The following is a 19,161-nucleotide window of genomic DNA, read 5'->3' on the forward strand; positions in this document are numbered from 1 at the left end:
GATAATTGATTTGGCTAGGTGACCGAGGTTAGTCTATTGCTCCTTTCTTCTGTGATGAACTGTTGGCACGGGTCCTCCCTATTGTCTCTGCGGCGGGAGAGGATTGTAACATGAATTCTCATTTTTTATTTAGTTTTTTGCTCATATAGTCTTCTTAGGATGCGTTTATAATATGAAAACAAATGTAATTACTGGGGTTGATAAGGAATTATTGAACAGTTGTAACAATTGAATATAGCTTAGTCCACTGCTTTTCTTCCTTGAAGTTCGAGCAACAACTTGGCAAATTTTACTTTTTTTTACGCCCCCATGTCCGCCAGGTTTGACACTGAATGAAGCTTTGTTCGTCCTCAAAGTGCCGTTCTACCTTGGACTCCTGCCGACAAGGGTTAACGATGTAAATGAATTATAATCATGTCGAGAAGGCAGTCAAAACTCCAGAAACAAGTTTCATAAATTAATTACTAAATGAGATCAATGAATAAGTAAGAATGTTAAATCTAATGCTATGTGGTTGGATAGTATTTTTCTGTTAATGTTTTTTTTATCAAATTTTAAGAATTATTTAGTTTTTGTTTACTTTTTGTTATCCGATTTTTATGATTTTAGGTAGATTTTTTAAATATTTTTTAAATTCTCTCAATATATATCTTCTCATCAAACCTATAATTCATTCTTTCACTAACAAATTGGTATCAGAGCCGTCTTATTAAGGGATTTGTGAGATCAAAATGGGGGAGAATCCAGTTTTTCAACCGTTGCCAATTATCAAATGTGGGCAATGGAGACGGGAGGCTTTGGATCTTTGAGAAGTCGTAGAATAGGATTACGAGGTCCCTCTACTTCCAGCAAATCATAGCACAAATCAAAGCACACAAGGAAAAGAAGACAAAATCAAAGGCAAAAGCATGCCTATTTACAGATATATCTCAAATGATCTTCAAAACAGCAAAGGAAATCTGGGATTACCTCAAGGCTGAATATGAAGGAGATGAGAGAATTCGTGGAATGAAAATCCTAAATTTGATTAGGGATTTAGAGTTGCAGAAGATGAAGGAGTCTGAGTCGATGAAAGAGTACTCTGACAGATTCTCAGCATTGCAAACAAGGTGAGATTGCTTGGTTCTGTGTTAAATGATTCCAGGATTGTTGAAAAGCTGCCGGTGACTCTTCAAGAGAAGTTTGAAGACACCATTACTACTCTGGAGAACACCAAAAACCTGTCAAAGATTTCTCTTACAGAGCCCTGGAATGCTTACAAGTACAAGAGCAAAGAAGGTCTATGAGGCAAGAAGGGGTGATTGAAGGTGCCTTATTAAGCATCAAGACAGTATAAAAACAAGAAAAATTTCAAAAACCAATCGACGAATGAAGATTCATCTGCCAATTATCAGAAGACAAAAGGAGAAGGTTCTAAAAATCCTATCCACCTTGCCGCCATTGTGAGAAGAAAGGTCATTCACCATACAAATGTTGGAGAAGACCTGACGCCTTCTGCTCCAAATGCAATCAACTTGGACATGAAGCTGTGATCTGCAAAGTCAAAGGTCAGGTAGAAGAAGTAGATGCACAGTTAGCTGATCAAGAAGAAGAAGATCAATTGTTTGTGGTCACTTGTTCCTTAGGCAAAGAATCAAGCAAGAGATGTTAACATCAGGGCACGTGTCAACATCAAAATATAACCATGCCGATAGTAAGGTCACTTACCTGGCTAGCTTAAGTCATTGTCACGAATATATCTTTGATTAAACTTCGATTCCGTCCTTTGAAATCCGAGTCAACCTATATGAGCCCATGACATTAGTTTCCGGTTTGAACTCTACAACATTATTTCTCTAATTTACATTGGTCCATTGTTAAAAGTCTGAAATGTTATATATCTATAATTATATTTGTATTAAAAATCTTATTTTTCATACTGTTCTACAAGAAAGTAGATACAACTATTTCAAGTTATTCTGGGCTTTACTAATCTCTGTATTTACCCTCTGTGTTTACCTTTCCCTCTGTATTTAGTATGTGGTTTTTAATTCCCTAATTTTTTTTATCGTTCCCTTTTAATTCTCTTCTCATGCATTCCAAATTTCTAGTGATGTGTATTTCCAAATCTTTCCTTATCTCAGTGTTTCCTATTTAGAAATTTTGTTGGCCATTCTATTTTTAATCTATTCATTTGACTACGGATCAAAATTTAATCTAATATTACTAATTTGAAGTTATTAATGATTGACATTTAGTTTCTAACTCAAAGCTAGAGCAGTGTAATAATTCAACAAAGATCTAACTATAATTGGTTGTGATTTCTAAAAAAATAGCATAAAAGAAAATGAAGATTTAATATATACCTTATCGATCAGATCTATCTTCACGTAAATCTCTTGGAATCTCAATCGGGTAAAGGTCATTCTCATTTTTTTTTTCTCAAATAAATCTGACAATTATTGTTTTTTTTTTCTTTTCTCAGTAACTATTACTTTCTGTGGTAAGGATGGGTTAAGGAGAGATAATTGTGGGAAGAGATGAGAGGTTAGTGGACAGAAGTGGGGAAATGTTGTTTTTTTTTTTATAATTAATTAATTATTATTATTATTATTATTTTTAACTATTTTTATAATTATTTTTTATTTCTTTATTTCTTTATTTATCTTTGGGCTATTACAACAAAGGACAACAACATCTTTTTTTTTCCAATTTTTAAAGAATTTCCCAAATTTTTTATTCCTCTTCTGGCCAGAGGGAGGAGACAATAACATTATCAGGTCAGTTGAACCAACCATGTGAACCCAAAACTCGACCCTCTCTCAGTTTTTCTCAATATTAACCTTCTTCTAGACCAATTATCATGAACTTTATGGTTCAAGAAACTAGGTACTCTAAGAATTCTGTCAAAGAAAATTTGAAGTAATTTGGATATCGGAAGCTTGAGAACGGAGGTCTTAAACGTCAATGATGAGGTAAGTAGCCACCTTAGACTTTTCTTAAGAAATATTTGTAGTAATAGCTTGGATTTCAACATGAACCTTAAATTAAGTGTGAATTAAGAGATTATGAAAGAAAAGCACCAAGAACGGTAAGTTAAGACCCTAAACCGATAATTTTGTTTGGGACTAAAGTAACGCTAAAATGACCAACTAAATGAACTCCACTTCCCATGAAATTTTAATGCTAAGCACATTATGGTATGCTAAGATAATATATTAAATGTGGTAGTAATTAGAAAAGGTTAAGTAGCTAAACCATGTAACGGTATAAAATGACTATAATGCCCCTAAGGTAACTTCTCTTTGATTCATGACCCAAACGACCTCTAATTGTCATGAAACTTTGTGAGATACCTTATTCTATTAATTTTAAGGAGAATGTTAAGTTTGAGAATCATTGAATTATGTTTGGGCTTGGACCAAGTCTAGGATTCAACATTAACTAAAATGCCGCTAGAGTAAAAGTACCATCCGTCCATGCCCAAAATGACATGAAATTTTAGTAGAAGAGACTATAGTGAAATTTTAAGGTTATTCAAGAAGTTTTGTAGTTATTTGAGTTCATATACAGGCTTAATCAAGAATAAATGGTAAAATGACAAAAATGTCTGTAAGTGCCTAAACAATGATTTATTGACCATGTATATGAGCTATTTCAATTATACAAGTTAGGAAAGTTTTCAAAGTCTTTGTAGCATGTATAGGAGCAAAACTAAGATTTTAAGGTAAAGTTACCGAACTACCTCTAAAGCAATCACAATTTATTTCAAGATATAAGCAGCCTCCAAATGACATGAGATTTTAAGTGAGACCTACATATAAGAACATAAAGAGTTACTCAATAATACGAGGATTTTGAAGTATGTTAAGAGCTCAAAGCAAGAAATGAAGAAATAAAGGACCAAAATACTCTTATAAGGATTCTAAGGTGTTCTGAAGACCCAAAGCCTTGAGGAACACCGAAGTGTTACAAACACTTATAAGATAGGCTATAAGCCAATACTTTGAAAATACTAAACTACCCTTAAAGGCCCCTAGTAAAGATCCATAGTATACCTAAGTACCTCAAGAAACATGTTATGATTCTTATCAAGACGTATACTTGACTTATGAGGACTTATGAGTTGTTATGCTCTAAGAATAATCTTCGGATGAGACTAAGAAAACAACCCTAAGATAAGTATTAAGAAAATAGCACAACACCAATCCTCAGGCTACCGAGACTCAAGAAAATAAAGACTTGAAAGGCTATAAGAAACTCGTGTATGATATCACAACGATAAGAACATAGTGGGGGTATGATCCAAGACTTAAGCAGCAAAACACAAAAGATACCCTCAAAGACAAACTTAAAAGAATTCATGAAGATTTCATAAAATCAAGAATTACGATAAATATAATGACACGATGGACTTGAGCTTATGAGGATGACTTGTTACATGAATAAGGTATGTAGTAGTACAAAATATGATAATGATTTATAGATATCATATCTATGACTTGATAATCTATATTTTATTTACTGGAGTGAAATTCTTAATTTTTAACTTACATTGGAGAATAGACAATAAAAAGAGCGCGTGCGTCAAATGGAAAGGATAAAAGAAGAATGTGATAAATAATAATGGCAAGAATATATTTTAAAGCAAGGGATTTTATGGCAAGAATATATTTTAAAACAAGGGATTAAGTTCAATTCTTGAATGCCGCCCTAGTCCACAAATTTGACTAAAATAGAAAAGTTCTCTAAAATGAAAGTAAAAGATCTAGGAATGATTCTTGCTGCAAAACTTTTTTTTAACCATTTTTAAGATCATAGAGTTTAAAAAGAATGGAAGAATAATGGTACATGTGATCTAATAAATTAATTGATTTGAGTGTGTTGAAACCCTATCAAATACAAAACTAAAAAAGCGAGAACAGATCAGTCACTTTCACAATTTTGAATTGAAAGTATATGAAGATATTATTTATCATTTAAAGTTCAAAGATTTCTTGCACACAAATTTTATAAATATTTGTGGTCCTATAGTTTAGAGGTTAGGACATTGGACTCTAAATCAAGTAACCTGAGTTCAAACTTCAGTAGGACCTATGTTCTATTTGTGAGTACTTATGTTCTAGTTGTGTGTGTACACAAATAAATTAACTGATTTTAATAAATTTTTTAGATTGATTTCATTATTGACACTTACAAATGTGTAAAACATGTCAAGTGACCAATCAACATGTCAAGTGACCAATCATCACATGTCCGCGACATTTGATCTACCAATCATCACATATATAGGAAATGCATATTTAACATCTACATGCTATAAGTTCATGTGTTGTAAGACTAGCGTGCATGGACACAAAAATCTCAAATATCTGCAACATTAGACATATCAAATAAAATTCACCTACTTTTTCTTTATTTCAGGTTCTTCTCTCTTATCCAATATCCGGAAAATACTTCTTTCATTACTTTTTTTTAGCCATATTTATGATTATAGGGTTGAAAAAGAAGGGTAGAATAATTGTAAACGTGATCTAATAATATATTAATTAATTTTAATATATTGAAACTATAACGATTCGAGGTTCTGGAATAAAATAAAATCAAATAAAAACAAAATAAATAATTAAATGTTCTCATTTAATCTCCCGAAAATCGAGAGATTCCTGCCAGACATTTATTGCCTAATAGAAACATCCCTATTTCTCTTAGTTTTCTTATCCTAAAACCCTAGAATGCCTTATTGGAAAATGTCTTGAGATTATCTTTATATTCTAATGCCCAACCTTTTACATCCCAAGATGTTTTCTCTCGAAACATTAGGGTTGATATTTCGAAAAAAGGATTCGAGTGGAAGTAAGATATAGACGTCGGGATCGCCATGCTTGTGTCGAAGACGCTGCGTGACCGGCGGAACTCAGCTTGGCGTGTATGTCGGCTCGGCTCCGTCAATTCCCGTGACTCGGCTTGATGGCTTAGTTGGTCGACTCGGTGGCTCGACTTATCGGCTCGGTATCGCTATAATTTATCGATCCTAGGTTTTCGGCCCTTCTGAAGCCGTTCCTACCCTTAGTTTTACCATCTGAGGCCAATATGGTTCCTAACCGTCAAAGAAAGATTGCGTTGGGAGTTTATTTTGATATATAGCATGAGATTTAGCTAGGGTATTGTAGTGCTCGAGTTTTTGAAAAAAGAAAGAAAAAAAAAAGGTCACAATAGGGGCAAATTAGTCATTTTGGAAAAGAGAAAAGAGAAAGAAGAGGGGAGAGAAAGAGAAGAAAGAAGAGGGAAAGAAGATTAGGGTTTTTGAGGAAGGAGGAGGAGATCGGATCAGAACCGACGCCGGAGATCCGAGTCTCCAATCTAAACCATCAACAGTCTGAGGCAAGGTGCTCTCACAAATCGCACCTTCCTATTCCGTCAAACGTTCAAGAACTTCATGTTAGTCAACGAGTGTCTAGATCGAGAAGTCATCAAGATTTTTGTGTGATAGTGACGTTTTGTGTTGATCATTGGACTCTTACCCTCAACAACGTTATCTGGTTAAGTTTTGGAATGAAGGCGGCCAAGTTTGGTGTTCAAATCGGAGTTTCAAGAAACCGTGATTTTCGGTAAGAACTCGTATTTTTCTCCGAATTCGAACTCAAATATTAAGATCATTGATTATCAGAAAAATATAAGAAAACTGTTTCGAAGGAGTAGAATATGAGATCTACAAGGTTCGTGAAGAAAATTTGTTGAATCGGATTACGGATTGGAAGATAAAAAAAATTGGAAGAAAATAGATCGAAACGTGAAAGAGGCCTGGAAAATGAAAAAAATGCAGGAGAGAGGGTGAAGACGCCGCCACACGTCGGTCGGCGTGTGGAGGAGCACGGTGAAACTGGTGATCGACACGTGTCGATCATGGGCTTGTGAGGCGCTCCTCACCCGGCAACGGACACGCGTCACGCGAATCCGCCAGGCCCGACCCGTGCCACACGCAAACCGCTCGACCTGGCGCCCCTGACCCGCGTCTATTCGGGAAGCCGTACGTGGGCACGCACGCGTAGGAATTGCGCATAGAAACCCTCCAGGGCGCATGTGACGCGCGTGAGCCACTTTTTTTCTTTCCGTTCGGTCTCTGTTTGCTTGTTTTCCGACCCGATTTTGATGCTGACCCTATTATTATGTAAATTAGGATCTGTCAAGGAAATTCCAGAATTGTTGGAATCCATTCCGTCAAGAAAACTCGAACTCGGGAAGGCATGCGTCAACCATGTAAGTAGCCATTTGGATTCCCACGAGAAGTACTTGTAGGAACCGCTAGGAACAAGCATGCATGCTACCACCCATTAACTTAGCTAGCCGGACCTAGTATATTAGTATAGAAACTGTGAAAATGAAATGATTAAGGAAAGCTAGATATGAAATGTATATTAAATCTATTTGATTGAGATTCTGATAAAGTATGTATGCATGAGGAGAATGAGAAACTTGTGAAGTCTGCGCTCTGGGTAAAGATGGACGTTATCTTCCCGTTGAGCATGTTTGTTAATATTGCATGAACTGCTGCGTGTTAACTCTTATGCATGATGATTGCTTGTGTTATCTTTTTTGATGAATAGGAAGAAATTATGAGCTTAGATTAGGGTGCTTGTGACTAAGTAGATTAGATGAGACCCTAGGTTGGGGACCTCTAGAATACCGTGCAATTAGACCCACGAAATGATTACCGGCGGATCCAGAGCCCAGAATTTCAAACCCGATAGGTTTATGAGACCTGGCACGAGAATCCTAGAGATACATGAATCCAAGTCTAAGCCACCAAGTTCCACCCAAGAAAGAATAATAGGTCACCACGGTAACTGTAGGTAGCCTGCTAGAGTTGAGCAGTGTAACGACCCTAAATTTCCACATATCTAGAGTCGCCATTAACATTGGAAAACGTTCAAACATTGGAAAACACTGCCGGACTTACGTGTTTCAAACATCATGCTGGAGTTCAAAAAGATTAAAAAAAAAAAACGATTACAAATTAAATAATATAATTGAGTGAAATGCAAATGCCCTATCCTAACCAAGACTAGGAATTTTAAATATGCAACTATCCTATGCACGCGCCACAGTCTCTGATCACGATGCTACCGTCAACCGTACATGGGAGCGTTGCCTTTACCTGAAAAACAATATGGCACACGGCCTGAGTATTTCGAAGAAATACTCAGTAAGTGACCCCACTATAGGGGCCATGCTAATGCAAACACATGCAATCATGAATTAGGGACCTATCTCTAATCATCTTAGGGGTGGCCTCCAGTCTCCGACAAATTGGATGTGTAGTACTTCCCTACACACGACTCACACGTGCGAGTGTGAATCTCCAGGGCGCTCGCACACCCCTTGGACCCTCTGGTCAAGCTAATCTGTAGCGACGTCCGGAGGTCAGCGGAACCCCATAGTGTCATGCGCCTCATGAACACCCTCATCTGTGTGCTTTTGTACCTGCGTGCATTCGCACTCATCATAAGGTGCGCGTCCGCACTCATCATCTCTAGGGGAAGTAGCCCTATGCTTATGAACATACAATATGCATGAGGTCCCTCTAAATCCATCGTAATGTCTCTTATGACACAACCCTCTAGTCTCATCTCTTTGTTACTCTAGGTAATACATGCTCGTGGATATTTATATTAATATCATTTTCATGCTCTTAGGGTTGTGTCCTATGTCGATCTAACGACATGATGCAATATGGCACTCATCATCATCTAGCATGCTCAATATGGAAACCATCATCATATTAAGGTAAATATCATGCAATCATCATACTCATCATATTGCCACAAAGTGTGTCAAACATATCAAGTGCATCATTCATCAAAATATGTATTTACTACACATATCATTAAGCATCGTAATCCACACATCATCATAACTCATATAATTTTTTTAGCCTATCCTATAGTAAGGCCACTTACTTGGTTGACCTTGGCCGAAGTACTCCCTAAATAGAAACGTAAGCTCCCGTTCCGTGAGAGCTGCTTCCTACGTTGCCGGGGTTTGTTTCCTATCACACCGTTCACCACTTTCCATTAGTATTTCACAATTAATTTCCCTATAATACAATAAATGTGAATACGGCTCTAAAACGGCCTCGGATACCTTAATCGGGGTTGAAAACAGATCCGGGAGGGTCGAAACAGTGGAAATCGGGCTGAAAACAGGTGAGCCGAGCCGAACAGCCGCTGGGAGCTGCCGGAGTGTCGCTGGAGGGAGCCGAGCCGAGGGACCGCCTGCGCTGCTATGTGACACGTGGCAGCAACAGAGCGAGCCACGTCGTGCGGTAGCGTCGGGTCGAAGCGCGAGTCGCAGTCCGGTTCGGGTCGTGGTCCGGGCGCGAGCTGCGGAGGCTACTTGGCCAAGACTATCGTTGGGCCTCGACTTATTGGGCTGGGCCGAAATTTTTTTGGGTTGCAGGCCGGCTCGATTGTGTTGGCTTTTTGGCCCTTGATCTCACTTTAATTAATTTCAATCAATTAATGGATTGATGTTTTGATGATAACAAACCTACTATTAATTATTAATTATTTTCAGTATTTTGAACTATCCACAGTATAAGGTCGGGAATAACGATTACAACGACTTTTCAATTACTCAAATCAGAGCTAAAGCGAAGAAATTAGAGTCGAGACAACATACCCGACGTGATGATGTGGCAGCAAAATCAAAATGATGGACAAATCAAAATATATCAAAGTATGACATTTATAATGTTGAAACAGTAACAAATGGTGAAGTTTTTCTTATTATTATATTTCTAAATAAAATTATTTTTACAAGATATAAATTTGAATCTAACCGTTACTCACATCGATTTTTATTATTACTATATTACATTATTATATTATTATATTTTAAAATTTTGGTAGTTACTCACATAATTTTTATTATTATGATATTATTATATTTATAATAAATTTTGAATTTTCATTTGACCGTTACTCACATAACTTTTTATTATTATTATATTAAAAATTTGAAATAAATGAATTTGGAAAATTTTCTTATTTATTTACTTTTAATCTCCTCCTTCCATTATTCCTAACACAATTTAATGGTCAATATTCAATCTACATTTTGCCACTTTTCTCCTCTATATAAACTCATCTTCCCCACATTTTAAAATACACAACTTACATACATTCTCCAATCCTCATTTGTTCAAAGTCTCCATTGTTTGTTGCTCTCTCCAAGCTTACAAGTTTATTTCTCTTCTTCTTATTCTTGGGAGGGATTATTATTGTATTGTGAGGAAATAGTTGTGAGTATCCCAAATTGTAAATCTACTCTTTGAGAAAGTTGTGGTGTGTTATTATCAAACTCAAATACTTGTATCGGTTTGATCCTGCGTCGTGGAAAGGATTGAGTTTGCTCTTGAACTCGTAAAAAGAGCGGTGTAGCGGTTTGGCTCTAATCCGTGGAAAGAGTCGAGAAAGTTCTTTATTCAAATTCCCAAGAGGCGCTTGGGGAGTGGAGTAGGTCAAGTTTGACCGAACCACTATAAAATTAGTGTGTCATTTTCTCTAACTCTTTCCTATTTAATTTCAAAATTATTATTGTGATTTATTGCATGTTCTACTTGATTATTGTTTTTACTTGAATTATTTTGTTCTAGTAATTAGCATCTTCTACTTATGTGTAAAAAGTTTCATCATTAAAAAAAATTAATCACGTTTAAACACTTTTATCGTTAAAACCCTATTCACCCCCCTCTAGGGTTGCCATACCGATCCAACAGATTGGACCATGGGTTTGGTCTCGGGTTGGTTCAACTGAACTGTAGCTTCTGGGCTGGTCTGAGGTTTGGGCCGCTGTAGTTGGGCTGGGCCGAAGGCAGAGGTTGAGGGAAAGAATGGGCTCACACTCTCAGGTTTTGGGTTCGGGTTGACCCGGATCCGTGGATGTAACAACCCGAAAAAAAAAAGATAATAATAATAATAAGTAAATAATAATAATAATAATAAAAAAAAAAGTAAATTATGGACTCTCTCTCTCCACCTTCCCCAAATATCTCCCCAACCCCTCCAAGTACAAAATGATGGAAAAAAAAACCAAACGGAAAAAAAAAAATGGCAGATTTTGGGAAGAGAAAAATCTGAGGAAAAGGAAGGAGGACAGATTTTGGGAGAGAAGAAATGGAGACGGCTTCACTTCAAGCAGATCTAATAGGTATGGAGAGAGATAGAAAAGTTATCGGTAAGTTAGATCTCCTTTTCTTTTATCTTTTGACAGAGATAGAAAAGTTATCTTAGATCTGTTTTTCAATTATTTAGATTTTTGGATATTGAATTGAAAATCAAAATTGAAAAGTTATCTTAGATCTCTTTTTCAATTATTTAGATTTTTGGATATCTGATAGAAAATCAAAATTGATTGAAAATGGCTTTGTCAATTGCATCTAAATGTAATCATCATTTTTAGGAAAGAGAAGAAAATAGACTAGATTGAAAATGGTTTCTTTTTCAATTATTTAGATTTTTTGATATCTGATAGAAAATCAAAATGGATTGAAAATGGCTTTGTCAATTGCATCTAAATGTAATCATCATTTTTAGGAAAGAGAAGAAAACAGACTAGATTGAAAATTGTTATCGATAGTAGTTTTAGGAAAGAGGAGAAAACATAATAGATTGAAAAAGGAAAGAGAAGAAAACAGAATATATTCAAAATGTCTTCTATTAATGATAATAGTTTTTAGGTAAGGGAAGAAAAAAAAAGATTGAAAATGGCTTCTGTTAATTGATAGTCATAATGTGGGAGAAGAAAAAGAATTGATTGAATATTATTTTATAATTGCATAGTCATTTATATGAAAGAAAAAGGAGACAGAGAGAATAGAAATAACGTGGTACAATAGAGAGAAGAAAATGGAAGATGTGAGAAATTATTAATATAATATTATAACAAATCATATTTGTATTGAAGGATTGAATCAGCATGAAATAATATTAACATATTTTCAATTTAAGTTTTACTATCCAACCAAAATTTAGAAACAATGAAAACGTGGAATTTGATTTTTACTGAGACCGGTTTAGAGCTGTATTTCACATTGTTAGTTGGATTATTAATTAAAATGTGAATACTAACGAAAGGTGACGAACGGTTCGATATGAAGCGAACTCTAGCAACCTTTGGAGCAGCTCTTGAGGAACGGGAGCTTACGTTAATTAAATTAGGGAATCTTCGGCTAAGGCCAACCAGGTAAGTGGCCTTACTATAGGATAGGCTAAAAATTGTATGAGTTACGATGTTGTATGAACTATGTCGTACGATGCAATATATGAGTTATTGTAACGACCCTGAATTTCCACATACTCAGAGTCGCTACTAACGTCTCATGCTCATCTATAATGCGGAAATATAACTCTTACATGAACATAATTGATAACGAAAATTTCAAAAAAACGTTTAAAACAACTTCTTCTCTGAAAACACAGCCATGGTCTTACGTGTTTAAATATGAAATACTTAAATTTAGAGAAAACAAAAACAAATACAAAATAATTTAAAACAATGAAATGCAAAACAACCTATTCTAACTTAAGACTAGAAATTTAAATATGAGTCTACCCTATGCACGTGCCACAGTCTCTGCTCGCGATGTCGCCGTCCTCCGTACAAGTGCGCCTTGCCTTTACCTGAAAAATGATGTGGCACACGGCCTGAGTATTTCAAAGAATACTCAGTAAGTTGCCCCACTATAGGGGGCCATGCAAATGCAAACACATGCAATCATGATTTAGGGACCTATCTCTAATCATCTTAGGGGTGGCCTCCAGTCTCGGACAAATTGGATGTGTAGTACTTCCCTACACGACTCACACGTGCGAGTGTGAATCCCCAGGGCGCTCGCACACCCCCTGGACCCTCTGGTCAAGCTAATCTGTAGTGACGTCCAGAGGTCAGCGGAACCCCATAGTGTCATGCACCTCAGGAACACCCTCATCTATGTGCTTTCGCACCTGTGCGCATACGCGCTCATCATATGGTGCGCGTCCGCACTCATCATCTCTAGGGGAAGTAGCCCTATGCTTATGAACATACAATATGCATGAGGTCCCTCTAAATACATCATAATGTCTCTTCTGACACAACCCTCTAGTCTCATCTCTTTGTTACTCTAGGTAACACATACTCGTGGATATTTATATTAATATCATTTTCACGCTCTTAGGGTTGTGTCCTATGTCGATCTAACGACATGATGCAATATGGCACTCATCATCATATAGCATGCTCAATATGGAAAACATCATCATATTAAGGTAAACGTCACGCAATCATCATACTCATCATATTGCCACAAAGTGCATCAAACATATCAAGTACGACATTCATCAAAATATATAAATACTAAGCACATCATCAGGTATCATAACCCACACATCATCATAAGTCATACATCATCATAACTCATATACCGCATCATACGACGTAGTTCATACAACATCGTAACTCATACAATTTTTAGCCTATCCTATAGTAAGGCCACTTACCTGGTTGGCCTTAGCCGAAGTACTCCCTAGTTTAATTAACGTAAGCTCCCGTTCCTCGAGAGTTGCTCTAAAGGTTGCTGGAGTTCGCTTCATATCCCACCGTTTGTCACCTTTTGTTAGTATTTCACATTTTAATTAATAATCCAACTAACAATGTGAAATACGGCTCTAAAACGGTCTCAGTAAAAATCGAATTCCAAGTTTTCATTGTTTCTAAATTTTCTAAAACTCAAATTGAAAATATGTCAATATTATTTCATGCTGCTTTGAATCATCAATCCAATTATGGTTTATTATAATATTATATTATATGGATACAAACAATAATAATTTTTCACATTTTCCATTTTCTTTCTTGTACCTCTTTGTTCTCTTCTCTCTGTATTTTTTTTTCTTCCTACAAATGATTATGCAATTATAAAACAATTTCAATCGTTCTCCTCCCTTTCCTAATATGACTATTCAATTAACAGAAAGCCATTTTCAATCCATTCTTTTTTCTTTCTCTTTCCCAAATGACTATCAAATTCATTTACAATCCATTCTAATTTCCTTCATAAAACTGACTATGCATCAATCAATTATGATTTTCTTCTCTTTCCTAAAAATGATGAGTCATGCAATTGACACAACCATTTTCAATCAATTTTGATTTTCTATTTGATATCAAAAAAAAAAAAAAAAATCTAAATAATTGAAAAGGAGATCTAACATAACTTTTCTATCTCCTGCAAAAATAAAAGAAGAGATCTAACTTACCCATAAATTTTCTATCTCTTCCCTTCCTATCAGATCTTCTTGGAGTGAAGCCATTCCTTCCCTGTAGCCATTTTTTTTTCTCGTGTTTCTTTCTTTTGCAGATCCCTCTGTAGTTGGAGGTGTTGGGGAGATATTTGGGGAAGGTGGAGAGAGGGTCCATACTTTATTTTTTTATTTTTTTTTTATAATTATTATTATTTTTTTCTTTTTTTCTTTTTTCGGGTCGTTACAGTTATGATGATGTATGACTTATGATGATGTGTGGGTTATGATACTTGATGATGTGCTCAGTATATATATATTTTGATGAATGTCGAACTTGATATATTTGATGCACTTTGTGGCAATATGATGAGTATGATGATTGCGTGACGTTTACCTTAATATGATGATGTTTTCCATATTGAGCATGCTATATGATGATGAGTGTCATATTGCATCATGTCGTTAGATCGACATAGGACACAACCCTAAGAGCATGAAAATGATATCCACGAGTATGTGTTACCTAAAGTAACAAAGAGATGAGACTAGAGGGTTGTGTCAGAAGAGACATTATGATGGATTTAGAGGGACCTCATGCATATTGTATGTTCATAAGCATAGGGCTACTTCCCCTAGAGATGATGAGTGCGGACGCGCACCATATGATGAGCGCGTATGCGCACAGGTGCGAAAGCACACAGATGAGGGTGTTCATGAGGTGCATGACACTATGGGGTTCCGCTGACCTCCGGACGTCGCTACAGATTAGCTTGACCAGAGGGTCCAGGGGGTGTGCGAGCGCCCTGGGGATTCACACTCGCACGTGTGAGTCGTGTGTAGGGAAGTACTACACATCCAATTTATCCGAGACTGGAGGCCACCCCTAAGATGATTAGAGATAGGTCCCTAAATCATGATTGCATGTGTTTGCATTTGCATGGCCCCCTATAGTAGGGCCACTTACTGAGTATTCTTTGAAATACTCAGGCCGTGTGCCACATCATTTTTCAGGTAAAGGCAAGGCGCACTTGTACGGAGGACGGTGGCATCACGAGCAGAGACTGTGGCACGTGCATAAGGTAGACTCATATTTAAATTTCTAGTCTTAAGTTAGAATAGGTTGTTTTGCATTTCATTGTTTTAAATTATTTTGTAATTGTTTTTGTTTTCTCTAAATCTCAGTATTTCATATTTAAACACGTAAGACCATGGTTGTGTTTTCCAGAGAAGAAGTTGTTTTAAACGTTTTTTTGAAATTTACGTTATCAATTATGTTCATGTAAGAGTTATATTTCCGCATTATAGATGAGCATGAGATGATAGTAGCGACTCTGAGTATGTGGAAATGTAGGGTCGAAACAGTTGGTATCAGAGCTTTAGGTTTTAGATTCTGTAGACTAGCCTACAATGTAGGCTTGGCACGTTCCATGGTCCCAACGTCGATGCCCCGTCACCGTCAGGTACGCCTTGCACAAGATAAGAAAAAAAAAACGTTTTGAAACTTGCATGCATTTTTATGTTAATGTTACTGAAATTGTTGTGATATTTCACGTATTTATTTAAGAGCATGATGTGATGTGTTGCATGCTGAGTGATTTTGTTTGCAATATGATGTGAACTTAGTAGATGTGATGCATAGCATAATTTCATAAATAATGAGCTTTAGACTTAAGAGATGCTATCTTGGTTTCTAGAACCATGCTGCCTAGACCATGCGAAAGAGTAAGACGAGGAAGGGGACGACCTCTTATTAGAGATAGAGGACGAGGTGAGGCTGAAGAGAGCCCACCTCGAGAGGGATTAGAGACAGGGTTTGAATTAGAACCCTTATTGTATGTATGGTCGGAAAGCAGCCCCTGAGAGGGTAGACGTAGTAACTAAGGATAGAGTAAAGAATGATCAAGCAATAGTAGCCGACCAAACTCTAAGCGTAGTCCTAATAGTAGTAAAGATGACCGACTTCAACATAGTACTAGGCATGGATTGACTAGTTGCAAACCATGCTATTATAGAATGTCGCAAAAAAAAAAAAAAAAAGGTGATATTCTCACCATCGGTGGGACCTAGCTTTAAATTTAAAGGCACAAATACCGGGGCTACCCCCAAAGGTAGTCTCGATGATGAAAGCAAAGAGATTAGTCCAACAAGGCGGTTGGACTATATTAGCATGTGCCGTAGATGTAAGAGGAAAAGAAAAGACCCTAGAAAACGTGTCAACCGTAAACGAGTTTTCAGATGTGTATCCGGATGACCTACCTGGAATACCCCCTTCCCGAGCGGTCGACTTCATCATCGAACTCGAGTTGGGAACTGGGCCTATTTCCAAAGCACCCTATCGTATGACGCCAGCAGAGTTGAAGGAACTCAAGGCGCAATTACAAGACTTACTCGATAAATGCTTCATTCAACCTAGCGTATCCCCCTGGAGTGCGCCAGTGTTGTTTGTTCAGAAGAAAGATGGATCAATGTGTTTGTGCATTGATTACAGAGAGTTAAATAAGAGAACTATAAAGAATAAATACCCTCTGCCTAGAATAGAAGACTTATTCGATCAATTAAGAGAAGCAACTATATTTTCTAAGATAGATCTGCGGTCAGGTTACCATTAAATAAAGGGTAAAGAAAAAGATGCACCAAAGATAGCATTTAGGACAAGGTATTATCGCTACAAGTTTGTGGTGATGTCATTTGGCCTCACCAATGTTTCAGCTGTGTTAATGGAGTTAATGAACCGAGTGTTCAAGGATTGTCTAGACACTTTTGTGATCGTGCTCATTGGTGACATCCTAGTGTACCCGAAAACAGACTTGGAACACCAGAAACACCTCTGAAAAGTCCTAGCCACCCTAAGAGAGAACAAGTTGTATGCCAAGTTCTCAAAGTGTGAATTTGGGTTACGATAAGTCTCTTTCCTAGGATACATGGCGACAAAGGGTTGAGTATCCGTAGATCCTACTAAGGTCAAAGCGGTCACGAAGTAGGAACGCCCAACTTCGGTAACATCAGTACAGAGTTTCTTGGGACTAGCGGGATACTATCGAAGGTTCGTGTAGGACTTCGCTAGAATAGCCTCGCCTTTGACACAGTTAACGAGAAAAGGGGCACCATTTATATGAAATGATGCTTGTGAGGCAAGCTTCCAAAACCTAAAAGAGAGATTGGTAACCATCCCGGTATTTAAATTTCTAGTCTCAAGTTAGAATAGGTTGTTTTGCATTTCATTGTTTTAAATTATTTTGTAATTGTTTTTGTTTTCTCTAAATTTCAGTATTTCATATTTAAACACGTAAGACCATGGTTGTGTTTTCCAGAGAAGAAGTTGTTTTAAACGTTTTTTTGAAATTTACGTTATCAATTATGTTCATGTAAGAGTTATATTTCCGCATTATAGATGAGCATGAGATGATAGTAGCGACTCTGAGTATGTGAAAATTTAGGGTCGTTACAGTGGACCTCGTCTTCCTTACCCAACTCCGGCCGATTTTTCGGCAAGTTTTCTCTCTCCTTCCCGCGGTGTTTCCGTTGCCGATTTCGGTCCTCTTTCTTCCTCTTCCTCTTTATTTGTCGTCCTTCTTTCTTTTCCGGGAGTTTTACGGCCTAAAGGTTCCTAAAACCACAGATCTAAGAACGATTAGGAAATACCCAATTTTCCGACCTTTGTTACCGACGACGACATTTACGAAAAAGCATAAAACGCACCTTGAGTTATCGTGCTTTCGTTAGGGATCCTTCTCGTGGCGGTAACAGGTCGTTTGGTGTCGGTTTGAGGGTGGTTTGGGGGTTCGTCAGAGAAACTAGACACTCGTCAACTTTTTTTTTTCCGAAATGTCTCTCTCTCTCGTAGTTTTTTGTCTTTTCTCCCTTTGCAGGTATCCTGATGGTGCTGGGAGTCGTGGGCTGAAGGCTGGGCATGCTGTGGCAGTCGTTTCACGTGGGTTTCGCGAAACTCGGCGGTCGCTGAAAAACTCGCAGATTTTCCGGCGACTGAGTTTTTTTTTTCTTTCCTAGGTCGTCACGAGCAGTGTAGATAGTGTCATTAGAACCTCCACTTCCCTCTCTCCTCTGATACCGTATCGTCGAGACAGAGCTCCGGTATAGTGAACGTTGAGCTTGGCAGATCTGGATAGGGAAGTTTGACAGGTGCCCAAACCTAGTGGTGATAGCTAAGGGGTCTTCTGAACAGGACTCCTGGGTCGTAGAAACCCGTCCCTGAGCGGGGGATGTGGAGCCACATAGGATGACTCAGTAGCTGACCGGCACATAGGGGGTCGCACCCCGTTTAGTGGATGTATTGTCCCATGTGAGGGTCGTCAGCTAACCTCCATGGATGATGTTAAGAGAGAGTCACGTTTTCAGATCCAGCCATACAATCCCCTCAGATTTACTTATGAGGTCGTGTCTCACCTCAGGACACTGATCATTTCACTACTTAAGATGGGTATGCCTCCTAAGGTACAGAAAAGAGAGTTGCAGCTTAGATCACTCTCCTTAGAAACCCGAGAAAGACCGTGATTACCTACCAAGATAAGGATGCGAAAAGAGCCTACAAGTAGGTTGCTTACTGAGTATTTTTATACTCATTCCTTTCTACTCTTTGTTTTTCAGGTGAGTGATGCCATGGATCGATGCGGGAATGCATTCTGAATCTTAATGCCACAGAGGAGTGTCCCGGGGCGTCTAGAAGTCTGTGCATAATTTTGTTTAAGATCTGTCATGCATTGTTTTGTAAATCGTTTACATACTTTTCATACTTGAACACCTTGTTTCGAATTTCAAACATTTTACGTAATTGCTAAAGTTTTTGTAATCTCGTCTTCTCTATTTGCTTTTACACATTTCATTGCATAGTCTGTTGGTCCAGCCCTTGATTTCGAGATTTAAATTTTGGGCCGTGACA

General features: G+C 37.4%; 1 long non-coding RNA gene across 1 annotated transcript; it reads left to right on the top strand.

Moving 5' to 3' along the window:
* Positions 1–6,551: 6,551 nt before the first annotated feature.
* On the top strand, positions 6,552–18,910 carry LOC111436623. The gene is made up of 3 exons (XR_002709293.1): positions 6,552–6,590; positions 7,160–7,239; positions 18,870–18,910. It is a non-coding gene; the product is annotated as an uncharacterized LOC111436623 (long non-coding RNA).
* Positions 18,911–19,161: the final 251 nt, after the last annotated feature.

Source organism: Cucurbita moschata, unplaced genomic scaffold (assembly GCF_002738365.1).
Source record: "Cucurbita moschata cultivar Rifu unplaced genomic scaffold, Cmos_1.0 Cmo_Scf00057, whole genome shotgun sequence".
NCBI lineage: Eukaryota > Viridiplantae > Streptophyta > Magnoliopsida > Cucurbitales > Cucurbitaceae > Cucurbita > Cucurbita moschata.